The sequence below is a fragment of the Carica papaya genome, chromosome 6 (assembly GCF_054855325.1).
Source record: "Carica papaya isolate Zhongbai chromosome 6, ASM5485532v1, whole genome shotgun sequence".
In the NCBI taxonomy this organism is placed as follows: Eukaryota; Viridiplantae; Streptophyta; class Magnoliopsida; order Brassicales; family Caricaceae; genus Carica; species Carica papaya.
Window position 1 is genome coordinate 15,596,578 of NC_142314.1, and position 13,271 is coordinate 15,609,848.

General features: G+C 39.1%; 1 protein-coding gene across 5 annotated transcripts in view; it reads left to right on the forward strand.

Annotated features, from left to right (window-relative positions):
- Positions 1-13,271, forward strand: part of LOC110813900 (uncharacterized) — a 34,705-nt gene that overhangs the window by 12,798 nt on the left and 8,636 nt on the right. For 2 of the 5 annotated variants that reach the window (XM_088223006.1, XM_088223007.1), the window contains exon 9: positions 8,396-8,787. The exons of 1 other annotated variant lie outside the window; for it this stretch is intronic. The gene's annotated coding sequence lies outside the window, so the exon portion shown is untranslated. Of the gene's footprint in view, positions 1-8,395; positions 8,788-13,271 lie in introns of those variants that run through there. 2 more of the 5 variants (XM_088223001.1, XM_088223002.1) reach the window with 1 other exon arrangement.

The window sequence follows — 13,271 nt, forward strand, 5'->3', positions numbered from 1 at the left end:
CTACTAGTATCCATGGGGGTCCATAGGGGTCCCGCTACCCGTTAACCTTTAACATTCATAATCAGTTTCCAAGGCCGTCCCCATACCCCGTCCGCACTGCAAAGCCGTGTTCGGACCCCAAAAACGAGTAAGGACCCCTCACCCTATTTTCTATCACGGTATTAAAGTTCAAAATGATAAAACGGTATTTCTTGAATTAACGAATGTGTGAAATTGCTTAAGGTGGCTAATGGAGCCCGAGTCTAGTGTGATTGGTGATTTACTGTTATTTAGCCTGTTTACAGCTTTAAATGCAGTATGAGGTTTGATGTGTTTATTTTATAGTTTCGTGTGCATATATTACGTTTTTATTGGTTATGGGTTGAATGACTAAAAAACTGATACCGTATGTTGTCTGTTTGGCATGAATTACGATTTGCTTGTTTAAAATGTGAATTGATAATGCTTACTGAGGAAGAGGAAAATGAAAGATTGTGTAGACTGATAATTGTATGATGGGGTCAGCCTGACTAGATATCCTGGGAGATGGTGGACGGACCGGGTTCGTAGGGAACCCTACCGGGATTGTGGTCTCACATGCCGGATGGGGTATGGAGATCTTATGTGTTTTGGTGCCCATACCGGACGGGGTATGGGGACGGCCCGTTTCACCCTCATACCGGACGGGGTATTGAGGTTTATGGTTTTGGCGCCCAATTTTTACTCTCTCTCTTCACCGAATATTGCCACTTGGCACAAATCCAACAACTCCTATTTTCTATAAATAGGGTCCTTTCTTCCCATTTTCACCACACTTCATTCTTCCACCTTTTAAGAGTTTTAGAGAGAGGGAGAGAGAGAGAGAGAAAAAGTGATCTAGAGAGAGAAGGAGAGGAAGAAAAGAATAACGGTGTAGAAAAAAATATCAAGATTTTGGTAAGAAATTTAGTATTTCTTTAAACGTCTTAATGGGTATTTTTAGATAAAAAAAGAAAAGATTAAATTGATAATTATGTGATTTTACCTGTTTTACACGCTTAGTATTTGTAGGCATAATAAGTTGAATTGTTATTGATCTCAAACTTACTATGTGAGTGATAGACACTTGATGATTTGCATGTAATTAAAATAATATAAAACCGGTAAGGGTATCTGGAAAATAAAAAGAGCAAAAGAAAAGAAAAGAAAAGAAAAGAAAAGAAAAGTGGAATGAAACATGAATAATCCGAAGTATGTACCTGTATTGACATGCATAATTCATCAAACATCTCGTTAGATTTTTTATCTCTAAGGGGTATCTGTTCCCCTATCCATATCCGGGGTATCTGTTTTCTCCCTTCCCCATTTGGTCTGGAAAGACGTAAGAGGACCGCTCCCTGTGGATGGTGGCATACCCTCGAATGAATATCTATTAGGGATCATTTTTGGCTAAGTATTATCGTGACCATAGAATATCTGATATGACCACTATGTTTGGCATGACAATGGTCATAGATCATGTCATAGTTTGGCAAGCTGGAAATGTGCCTGAACAAATTGTCGTTATCTGTATCTAATCTGATGATTCCACATGGGTAGTCAAAATTATGTATTTGCCTTTAAAAATGGAAGTTGTAACGATTTCACGAAGCATGACATGAAAATCTAAGTATTTCATGATTTATTTGATTTTCTCTATTATTTGGTATGCTGTGTGTTTTATTTTAATTGTTGGCTATAACGTGATTTTTTTTTAATTAAATAAATCATTTTCATAAAGCAAGATAGGGCTACAGTGTTACCAAATGGTAAGTATTTATGTTTAAATAATTCACCATTTAAAACCTTGCGATGTTATCTAAATATTATTTTTTTTATTGAACATATGAAACTCACTCTTTCCATGCCTCCCTCCCCTCCCCTCTATCCCTCCTCCCTTGATAAGGAAGATAATAAGGAACCACCAGCTGACCTATGCATTGAAGTTTATGAGGATCCCATGAATCCATAAAACTTGAGTGCATGATCGTCCTCGTACTCTGATAAATCCAATAGTATAATAAAAGAAGTGACATTTTTGTATTTTGACATTATATTTTGTAGCTACTTCTGGCCTTAGTTATATATGTAATTAGGAATCATATATTTATAAAGGATTTGTAATTCTGTTTCTGTATCTGACACCTACATGCCTTAATTAGTGTATGGGATGTCACAGATGGTATCAGAGCAGATTTTGCAGACTAAATCCCTTACAAATGAGGCCGCAGGTAGAAAGACCCTTAGAATACCTAGGAAGAATAAGTCCTCTTTTCCAAATTAGACCACTAACTCGTGTCTTCCTTTCTTTTCTAGGAATGATGCGAGGAAGACCATCTACAGAGCGTATCGAGAAACCAGAAGCACAAGATCCTCTAACCAGGGCTGAATTTGCCAAACTCTTTCAAGCACACCAAGGATTGACTGCAGTAGTAAGACAAAATCATGCCAACACTTGTCCACCTCCTGCCCCAGAATACCAAATAGTTGAGAGGTCTATTTCTTATAACATAGTGGAGTTTAGGAAGCTTAACCCGCCACATTTTGAAGGTGGCCCTGACCCCTTAATAGCCGAAGCCTGGATCCTATAGATAGAGAAGTTTTTCTTTGACTTAGACCTGACGAAGTAACAGAAGGTTCCCTTAGCAGCATTTATGTTAAACAGTGAAGTAAAACACTGGTGGCGACTTAAGAAGGAAATCTTGCCTACCTTACCACTTAGAAGGTTTTTATGGATGCATTCTTTGACAACTTTTTCCCTGTCTATGTTCGAGAAACGAAGGAGGAGGAATTTAAGGATCTCTACTAAGGAAACCTGACGGTTGCCCAGTATGCAGCCTGCTTTGTCCAACTATCTAGGTTCACCCCTCAAATGGTCACCCTCGAAAGTCTTAAAGCTAAGAAGTTTCTAAAAGGCCTTCGTGATGACACTTATGATTGGGTTGCGATACTGAGACCCAGCTTGTATGCGGATGTGCTAAAACATGCTCAATTGTCGAAGACCTCATCACGGCCAAGCACCAAAGCATTGCTTGAGTCTGTACTTAACAATAACCACCCCAACAGCCTAGAAGAAAATTGCCTGAACTAGTAAGTAGCCACCCTGATAAACGAACCTGAGTTGTCCTTGCCCTTACTTGCCTCCACCAACTGGACAACCTACTTGATCTATCCCACCTTATCAATATTATGGTCAGTCGCATGGTGACTTACCCTGTCGGCGTATCAATCATGCATGTTATCGGTGCGGAAGCACCCAACATCTTATAGAGGACTGCACCCAACGACTGAAGGACATAACCAGGCCTGTAACATGGGGTTGTGTGTACCACCTAGATAAATCCGGTGCTCTCCCCACTCCCGTTCTTATCCAGGTTATGCTTGTTATTCATGATACTTCTGCCAAGGATTTGATCGATACAGGTGCTACTCACTCTTTTATTTCATGTGCATTTACTTGTAAACTTGATATTAGGCCAGAGCTTTTAACATAAATATTAACGGTAGAGACTCCCTCTACGAGATTATTAGAAGCTCACTGTGTATATAAGGATTACGAAATAAAGGCTTCAGGGATAGAAGTATTTGTGAACTTGATACTATTAGATTTCTAAGGATTTAATATAATATTAGGAATAGACTAGTTAGAAAATATAGAGTAAAAATTGATTGTGAAAGTAAACTTGTAACCTTACGATCCCTGAAAAAGGAATAAAATCTATTATTATTATTTTTTCTAACAACTGAATAAACAGAAAAAATGGGTGTTGATCCTGCTGTGTGTTCCATACTGATTGTTTGCAACTTTTCAGAAGTTTTTTCCATCGAACTTCCTTGTTTATCCCCCCCCCCCCGGGTGAAAGGTGGAATTTTTAATTGAAGTGCTACCCAGAACCCAACCGATCTCAAAGCCTGCCACCATAGAGTTGTTCTGAGCTAGAAAATTAGCTTTCTGAACTGATTGCCTAGAAGTTTATCCACCCTAGTCATTCTCCTTGGGGCACTCCAATATTATTCGTGAAAAAGGATGGTTCCCTTAGACTCTGCATGGACTACCGGAAACTTAATCAAGTAATGTTTAAAAGTAAGTACCCTTACCTTGAATTAACGACCTTTTTGACCAATTTTAAAGAGCCACGCCCTTCTCCAAGATCGATATAAGAATGGGATATCACCAGCTGATAGTAAAAGAGAAAGATATTTCGAAGATCACTTTCTAGCGTAAGTACGATTTGATGAGTTCAGAGTAATGTTGTTCAGGGTAACCAATGCCCCTGTAGCCTTCATGAGACTCATGAAAAGAGTTTTTCGGCACGCAATAGATCAGTACGTCATCATATTTAATAACAACATCTTATTATACTCCAAGAGCCTGGAGGTACATGCAATACACTTGTCTGAAGTGTTGGAGACCCTTCGCCGGAACAAACTGTATACTAAACTTAGCAAATGCTCCTTCTGGTTGGATCGAGTTTCCTTCCTCGGTCATGTAATTTAAAGAGAAGGAGTTCCTATTGATCCATCCAAGGTTGAAACAGTAATCAACTTGAATCTGCGGCTGAGGTATGTAGTTTCCTTGGCTTAACAGGTTACTATCGCTGATTCATCAATGAATTTTCTAAGATTGCTTCTCCATTGACCCAACTCACATGAAAGGGCGTGTCATTTATTTGGAATTATAAATGTTGTGAAATTTTTATGGAATTAAAGCATCGTCATACCTCTACTCTGGTGTTGATCCTCCATGACAAAACTAGAAGGTTTCAAGTTTACTACGATGCATTTCATATTGGCTTGGGGTGTGTTTCGATGCAGTATGGTAAAGTGATCGCTTATGAATCTTAACAATTAAAAGCATATGAGTGAAACTACCCTACTCACGACCTGAAATTGGCAGCCATTATATTTGCCCTAAAAATATGGTGTCGTTACTTGTTTGGTATAACCTTCGAGATTTATATTGACCACAAGAGTTTGAAGTACATCTTCTTGTAGAGGGAGTTAAATATGAGACAGAGATGCTGGATGGATCTCTTAAAGGACTACGACTACAAAATCATCTATCACCCCGGTAGAGAAAATGTAATTGCTGATGCACTGAACCAAAAGGAGTCCGTAGTGTTGGCCTAAACCATGGCCTCCAGTTAGGAGTTATTTGATGTTATGTAGTCACTCCACTTAAGCTACTATGGTAAAGGTACCTATCTTGCTCAGATCCGAGCTCTACCGAATCTCTTCATGAAGATTTGGGAAGCTTAGTCCATATATCAGGAACTCACCAAGAATCTAGGTAAGTTCTCTTCGGATGAATTATCTGATTTCAAGATTTCAGATCATGGACTATTTAGATTTCATAACCGAATTCGGGTTCACATTACTATGAGGGCAGATGTTCTCAAAACCACCTATGCCTCCAAGCTATCTATCTACCCCAACAGTACCAAGATGTACCAAGACTTAAAGTGTAAATACTAGTGGCCGGGAATGAATAAGGACATAATTGACTACGTCTTCCGATGACTTAAATGCTAGAGGATTAAGGAAGAACATTAGAGACCCGACAGTTTGCTATAAGGCCTTTCCATTCAAGAACGGAAGTGGGAGCATGTAACTATGGATTTTGTTACCAGATTGCCTAGGACTTGTTCTAGTCGAAATGCTATTTAGGACATTGTTGATAGACTAACCAAGACCGCCCATTTCTTTCCAATCAAGACCAATAATTCCACTAGCCAATTGGCTTGTCTTTATGTTGATGAGATCATTCGACTTCATGCATTCCCTCAATCCATTGTGTCCGATCGAGATCCTTGGTTTACCTCCCATTTTTGGGACAACTTTCAAGAAGTTTTAGGGTCTAGATTGTACTTTAGCACCACTTATCACCCCCAAGCGGGTGGCCAGTCAAAACGTACGATCAAGATGTTGGAAGATATGTTGCATGCTTGCCTCCTTGACTTTGGCGATAACTAGTATGATTATCTTCCCTGATGTAAAATTGCTACAATAACAGTTATTATTTCAGCATCGGCATGGCTCTGTAAGAAGCCTTGTACAGTCAACCCTATCGTTCTCCCACTTATTAGAGCAAAGTTAGAAACCAGCATCATTTAGGACTGAACTTCATCCAAGAGACTATTGAGAAGGTCGCGATCATTCGTTACCTAGAGCCATCAGAAGAGTTACACCGATAATCGTAGGCAACCCCTGGAATTCGCCGTTGGAGACCAGGTCTTCCTCAAGGTTTTTCCCTACAAGAAAAAAATGCAGTTTGGGAAAAGAGGGAAGTTAAGCCCTCGATATATGGGACCTTTTTAGATCGTTGAACGTATTTGACCCGTGGTGCACCACCTCACTCTACTCTAAGAGTTTACGAGTTTACATGATGTTTTCTATGTCTCAATGCTCAAAAGGTACCATCTTGACCCTTCTCACATCATTCCTCACAATGAGGCACACCTACAAGCCGATATGACTTATGAGGAATTCCGCATGGAGATTCTTGGATAGACTGACAAAGTCTTGCACAACAAGATGATTCCCATGGTGAAGGTATAGTGGCAACATCATACACTAGAAAAGGCGACATGGGAATTAGAAAGCGGGATGAGGGAAAAGTTTTCGGACCAATTCAAGACAAATTTGGGGACTATCATCGTAATTCATAAATTATGCCGATTTTTATTTATTTTAATTTTAATTTAATTTAATTATTTAATCATAAATTTTTTAAAAAATAAATAATTTTTAGGAAAATAGAAAACACGGGCAAAAATCCCATGCAAAAAATCCTGTGAGTATAAGCTGCCCATGCGGGCACCTGTAGACATGAGCGAGCGCACATGTGTGCACGACAGGCGTAAGACATATGCACAGTGCGTACATCCCATCGCGGACAGTGTGGAGGACAGGCCTACGCACGCATCTTATCGTGCGCAAGGAAGGCCCTTCCATGCACATCACATTGCGCATGGACAAGCAAGCGCCGCACACTGTGTGCGCACCATCTGTGCAACAGGCCTGCGCGGATAAGCCTGCATGCCTGGGGCCTATGCACAATAGTCCTGTGCACGGCAAGGTAGCTCACCGCCTGCAACCTAGGCTTCCAATATGCATGTCGGGCAGGTAAGGCCACTGTCGCCTTAGGGAGTGTGTTGTCACCCCCCTTAGGCGGCGTACCGCCGGTAGTGGCTCCGCCACTTAGTAGAGGAGGTTTTTCTCCTCCATTTTTTGTGTCAAGCATCTTTTAACTCTTTATCTTCATCAAATTTTACCACTTGACACAAATCCAATGACTCCCATTTTCTCCACACTTCCATTTTTCCACCTTTCAAGAGTTACAGAGAGAGAGAGAGAAAGAAAGAGAGAGAAAGTGATCTAGAGAGAGAAGGAAGGGAAGAAAAGAAGAACAGTGTAGAAGAAATTATCAAGGTTTTGGTTAAAAATTTAGTATTTCTTTAAATATCTTAAGGGGTATTTTTAGACAAAAAAGAAAAGATTAAATTAATAATTTTATGATTTTGCCATTTTTGCTTGCTTTGTGCTTATAGGCTTAATAAGTTGAATTGTTCTTGATTTCAAGCTTGCTATATGAACAGTAGACACTTGATGATTTACACGTAATTAAAATAATATGAAATTAATAAGGTTATCTGAAAAATAAAAAGAACAAAAAAAGAAAAGAAAAGCGGAATGAATCATGAATGGTCCAAAGTATGTATTTATATTAACATGCATAATGCATAATGCATCAAGTGTCTCGTTAGGCTAATTATCTCTAAGGGGTATCTGCTCTCTTATCCCCATCCGAGGTATCTATTTTTTCCCTCCCCCATCTTGTCTAGAAAGGCGTAAGAGGACCATTGCTTGTGGATGACGGTGTACCCTCTGACAAGAACAGTGACGCAAATATCTGTTATGGGTCACCTTTAGCTAAATATTGTTGTGGAGATAGAATATCTTATATGACTATTATGGTTGGTACGGTCATGGTCATAAATCATGTCAAGGTTTGGCAAGCCGAAAATGTGTCTGAATAAATTGTCGTTATCTGTATCTTATCTGGTCATTCCACATGGGTAGTTAGAATTCTGTATCTGCCGTCAAAGATGAAAGTTGTAACAACTTTGCAAAGCATGATACGAAAATCTAAGCATTTCAAGAGTTATTTGATTTTCGCTATTATTTGGTATATTGTGTGTTTATTTTGATTGTTAGCTATAACATGATGCTTTTCTTTAATAAATAAATTATTTTCATAAGGTAAGATAAGGCTACGATGTAACCAAATGGTAAGTGTTTATGTTTAAATAATTCACGTTTTAAAACCTTTTGATGTTATCTAAATATTATTTTTTTTATTGAGCATTTGAAACTCACTCTTTCCATGCACCCTCAGATGAGGAAGATAATGAGGAACTGGCAGCTGACCTACCCATTGAAGTTTATGAGGATCCCGTGGATCCACAAAACTTTAGTGTATGATCGTCCTCGCACTATGATGAGTCCAATAGTATAATGAAAGAAGTGGCCTCTTTTGTACTTTGACATTGTATTTTGCAGCCACTTCTGGTCTCACTTATATATGTAATTGGAAGTCATATATTTGTAAGGGATTTATATTAATTTGCTCTGTTGCATATAATTTTTATCATGCACTCGTAATTTTGTTTCTGTATTTGACACCCACATGCCTTAAATAACATCCGGGATGTCACACTGTCCGTGTTAGATGTGACACGCACAAACTACCCTGCTGCGCGCGATGTGATGTGCGCAGATTGGCTTATTGCATAGACCGGCCTAGTGTGCCGCATGGACTGGATGTGTGCACAATACGCACATCCTGTGCTGGCTATACACATGCATGCGCATACGACCTGTGATGCCCGTGCAGGCGAGTTTTTCCCGCGGGCGTTTTCCCCCGAGTTTTCCACTCCTTATTCTGTTTTTTCTCTTGAAATTTAGTTTTTTAGACAAAAATAACAAAAATAATAAAATTGACAAAAATAATAAAATTACAATTTCCAGAATAAAATTAAAATTACGAATTAGTTTTATGAAATACGATATAAAATTACGAGATAAATTTAAAAGAGTTCATGTGCCATTAAGGCCCAAATAAATAGGAGTTTCCAGATACAAATTTAGTGCGAAGGTTAACGGGGTGTTACAGATTGTATTTTAGTATTGTCTATCACCTTTAACCGATGGTGAGTCTAAATGTACCATCCAGACGCTCGAAGATATGTTGTATGCTTATGTTCTCAACTTTGGTGACAACTGGTATGAGTAACTTCCTTTATGTTAATTTGCTTATAATAACAGTTATCATTCTAGTATCAGCATGACTCCGTACGAAGCCAAATATGGTAGGTAGGCCCTGTCATTCCCCCACTTGCTCGAAAGAAGTCGGGAACCAGTGTCATTTGGAACTAGATTACATTCAAGAGACCATTGAGAAAGTTGTCATTATTCAAAAGAACCTAGCCACCACTCAGATTTGCCAAAATGCTACACAAACAACTGTAGAAGACCCCTTGAGTTTTCTGTTGGCGATCATGTTTTTCTTAAGATCTTCTCTTACAAGGAAAAAATGCAGTTCGGTAAGAAGGGTAAGCTTAGCCCAGTTATATGGGACATTCTAATTGCAGAACACATCAAGCCCATGGCGTATCGTCTCACTCTACCCCCAGAGTTTAGGGGTCTGCATGATATTTTTCATGTCTCAATGCTCAAAAGGTACAACTTTGACCCTTCTCACATCATTCTTCACCAAGAAATGCAGGTCCAAGCATACATGACTTACGACGAGCTCACCGTAGAAATTCTTGGTTTAACCCGATAAAGTTTTGCACAATAAAAGGATCCCAATGGTGAAGGTGCAGTGGCAACATCACACTCTGGAAGAAGCAACATGGGAACTGGAGAGTGAAATGCGAGAGAAGTTTCCTCATTTATTCATGAGAAATTTAGAGGACTAAATTTTATAAAAGTGGAGAAATTTAATACCTCGAAAATATTTTTGTTTAATTGTATTGTAAAACCACTAATTATTTGGGCCCTAAGGCCATTTGAACTCTTTAAATTTTATGCTTTAATTTCCGAATGAAATGGTTTAAAATTTATTCACAAATTTTACGAAACTAACTTATTTGTTGTTTATTTAATTAAATAATTAGTTAAATTATTTTATAATTTGTTAAATTGTATAAATTATTTTAAAAAGATTTCAAGAAAAAACAGAGAAGAGAAACGGCAAAAAAAAATCATGTGGGAAGGCCTCCCCGTCCACACGGGTCCCACGCATACGCACGTGGCCAGCAGGGGTTGTGCGCCTGTGATCACGTCCCATCCATGCGGGGCATGAGGCACGTGGTTTGTGCGTGTCACATCGTACATAGATAGGCACGCAGCTCCACGCGCCATATGTGTGAGCCTGTGCAAGCGTGTTGCCGCTGGATGGGTGGTGTGCCTCTAGTTTTCGCACCACTATCACATCGTCTTCGTCACATCAGCAATCCATCAATCGCGATCCATCAATCATCACGTCACATCAAATCACCTTTTTTCGTTCCTCTCTCCTCACAAGATTTTGCCACTTGGTGCAATTCTAACGGTCCTCATTTTCTATAAATAGGGACCCCTCTTCACTATTTTCTCACCACTCTAACTTCATTCTTCCATCCACCAAAGAATTATAGAGAAAGAGAGAGAGCTAGAGAGAGAAGAGGAAGAGTTAGAAGAGGGAAAGGCCTAGGAAAACCTCCAAGATTTCGGTAAGAAATTTAGTATTTATTTTTATATACTAAGGTGTTTTTCTAGATTAATTTAATGAAATTTTAATTGGTTGAATGTATGATTAATTTTATATTCTTTAATAGAATTATTATGTGTTAATGCATGTCTATATTTAACAGAACTATAATAATAATTTTGCATGTGATAAATGTTAATGCATAATATATTGTATCATGACGAGATAAAGTAATGAAGCATAATGTTGTGTCATAAGTATGAGAAACATTTATCGATATTTTAATGCATTGTTCATAAATGACATGTTTCGTTAGACTTTTTAGCTCTAAGGGATTTCTGTTCCTCCCCCATTTAGTCTAAAAAGACATGAGAGAACCACTCCCTATGGATGACGGCGTACTCTCTTATGAGAGTGATGACACGATATGATTGTAGGGTTTGGCGAAATACAGCCGTGACCATGGTTTACATATAAAACCACTGTAGTTGGCACGATTGTGGTCATAGATCATGTCATAGACCCCTGACACGATTCCTGATGGTAAGTAACTGTGGTACCCTATTCAAGTTTAAATTATTTTAAAATTTTAGTGATGTTATTTAAATAATGATTTTCTTATTGAGTATGTAAAGCTCATCCCTTTCCATGCATCCCTCAAATGAGGATGATGGTGAGAACTGCCAGTTGACTTATCCATTGAAGTTTATGAGGATCATGTAGATCCACAAAACTTGAGTGTATCATCGTCCTCGCACTCTGATGAGTCCAATAGCATAGTCAAAGAAGTGACCTTTTTTATTTTGACATTGTATTTTGCAGCCACTTCTGACCTCAATTATATATATATGTAATTAAAAATTCATATATTTATAAAGGATTTATATTAATTTTCTCCACTGCATATAATTTTTATCATCCACTTGTAATTCTTTTTATGTATCTGACCACATGCCATAATTAGCATCTGCGATGTCATATATAGTATCAGAGCAAATTAAGCAGACCAAATCCCTTACAACTAAGGCCGTAGGTAGAAAGGCCCTTAGAATACCTAGGAAGAATAAGTACTCTTTTCTAAATTACACCACCAACTCGTGTCTTCCTTTCTTTTGTCGGAATGGTGCGAGGAAGACCATCCGTAGAGCGTACCAAGAGACCAAAAGCCTAGGATCCTCCAACAAGGGCTAAATTTGTCGAACTCTTCCGAGCAATCCAAGGATTGACTGCAGTCATAGGACAAAATCAAGTCAACCCTTATCCACCTCCTGCCCCAGAATATCAAACAGCTAAGAAGTCTATTTCTCATAACATACTGAAGTTTAAGAAGCTTAACTCGCTACATTTTGAAGATGGCCCTGACCCCTTAGTAGCCGAAGCCTGGATCCTACAAATAGAAAAGCTTTTCTCTATCATAGACTTGACTAAGGAATATAAGGTTCTCCTAACAGCCTTTATGTTAAATGGTGAAGCAGAGCACTAGTAACGACTTAAGAAGGGAGTCTTACCTACCCCTACCACTGAAAGTTTTTCATGGATGCTTTGATAACTTTTTTCCTAGCTATGTACAAGAAAAGAAGCAAGAGGAATTTCAGTTTCTCTGCTAATGAAACCTGACGGTTGCCCAATATGCAGCCCGTTTCATCCAACTATCTAGATTCGCCCCTCTAATGGTCACTCCTAAAAGTCATAAAGGTAGAAAGTTTCTAAAAAGCCTACGTGTCGACATCTATGATCAGGTTGCGATGCTTAGAACCAGCTCATATGCGGAGGTACTAGAACATGCCCAGTTAGCCGAAGACCTCTTCTTGGCCAGTCACCAACGCATTGCCCGAGTCTGTACCCAACAACAACAACCCTAACAGCCTAGAAGAAGATTACCCGACCCAGTAAATAGCCAACCCAGTAAACGAACTAGAGTTGCCCTTCCCTCTGCTTTGCCTCCACCAACTAAATAACCTACCCGACCTATCCAGCCCTGTCAGCATTGTGGTCGCTCACATGGTGACCCACCCTGTCAATGTATTAATCACGCCTGCTATCGGTGCAGAAGCACCCAGCATCTTATAAAGGACTGCCTCCAACAACTAAAGGATGTGGTCAGGCTTGTAGCACAAGGTCGTGCATACAACCTAGATGAACCTGGTGCTTTCCCCAATCTCGTTCTTATCCAGGGTATGATTGCAAGATCATCTATCACCCCGGTAGAAGAAATATAATCACTAATACACTAAGCCAAAGGGAGTTTATAGTGTTAGCCCAGACTATAGCCTCCTGTTGGAAGTTAATTAATGTTATGCAGTCGCTTTTCCTCAGCTACTATGGTAAAGGTACCTATCTCACTTAGATATGAGCTCTGCCAGATCTCTTCATAAAGATTTGGGAAGCTCAGTCCACGGATCAAGACCTCCCCAAAAATCTAAGTAAGTTCTCTTCTGAAAAATTTTTTGATTTCAGAATTTCAAATGATGGATTGTTTAGGTTTCAGAATCGAATTTGGGTTTTCGTCGCTGTAAGG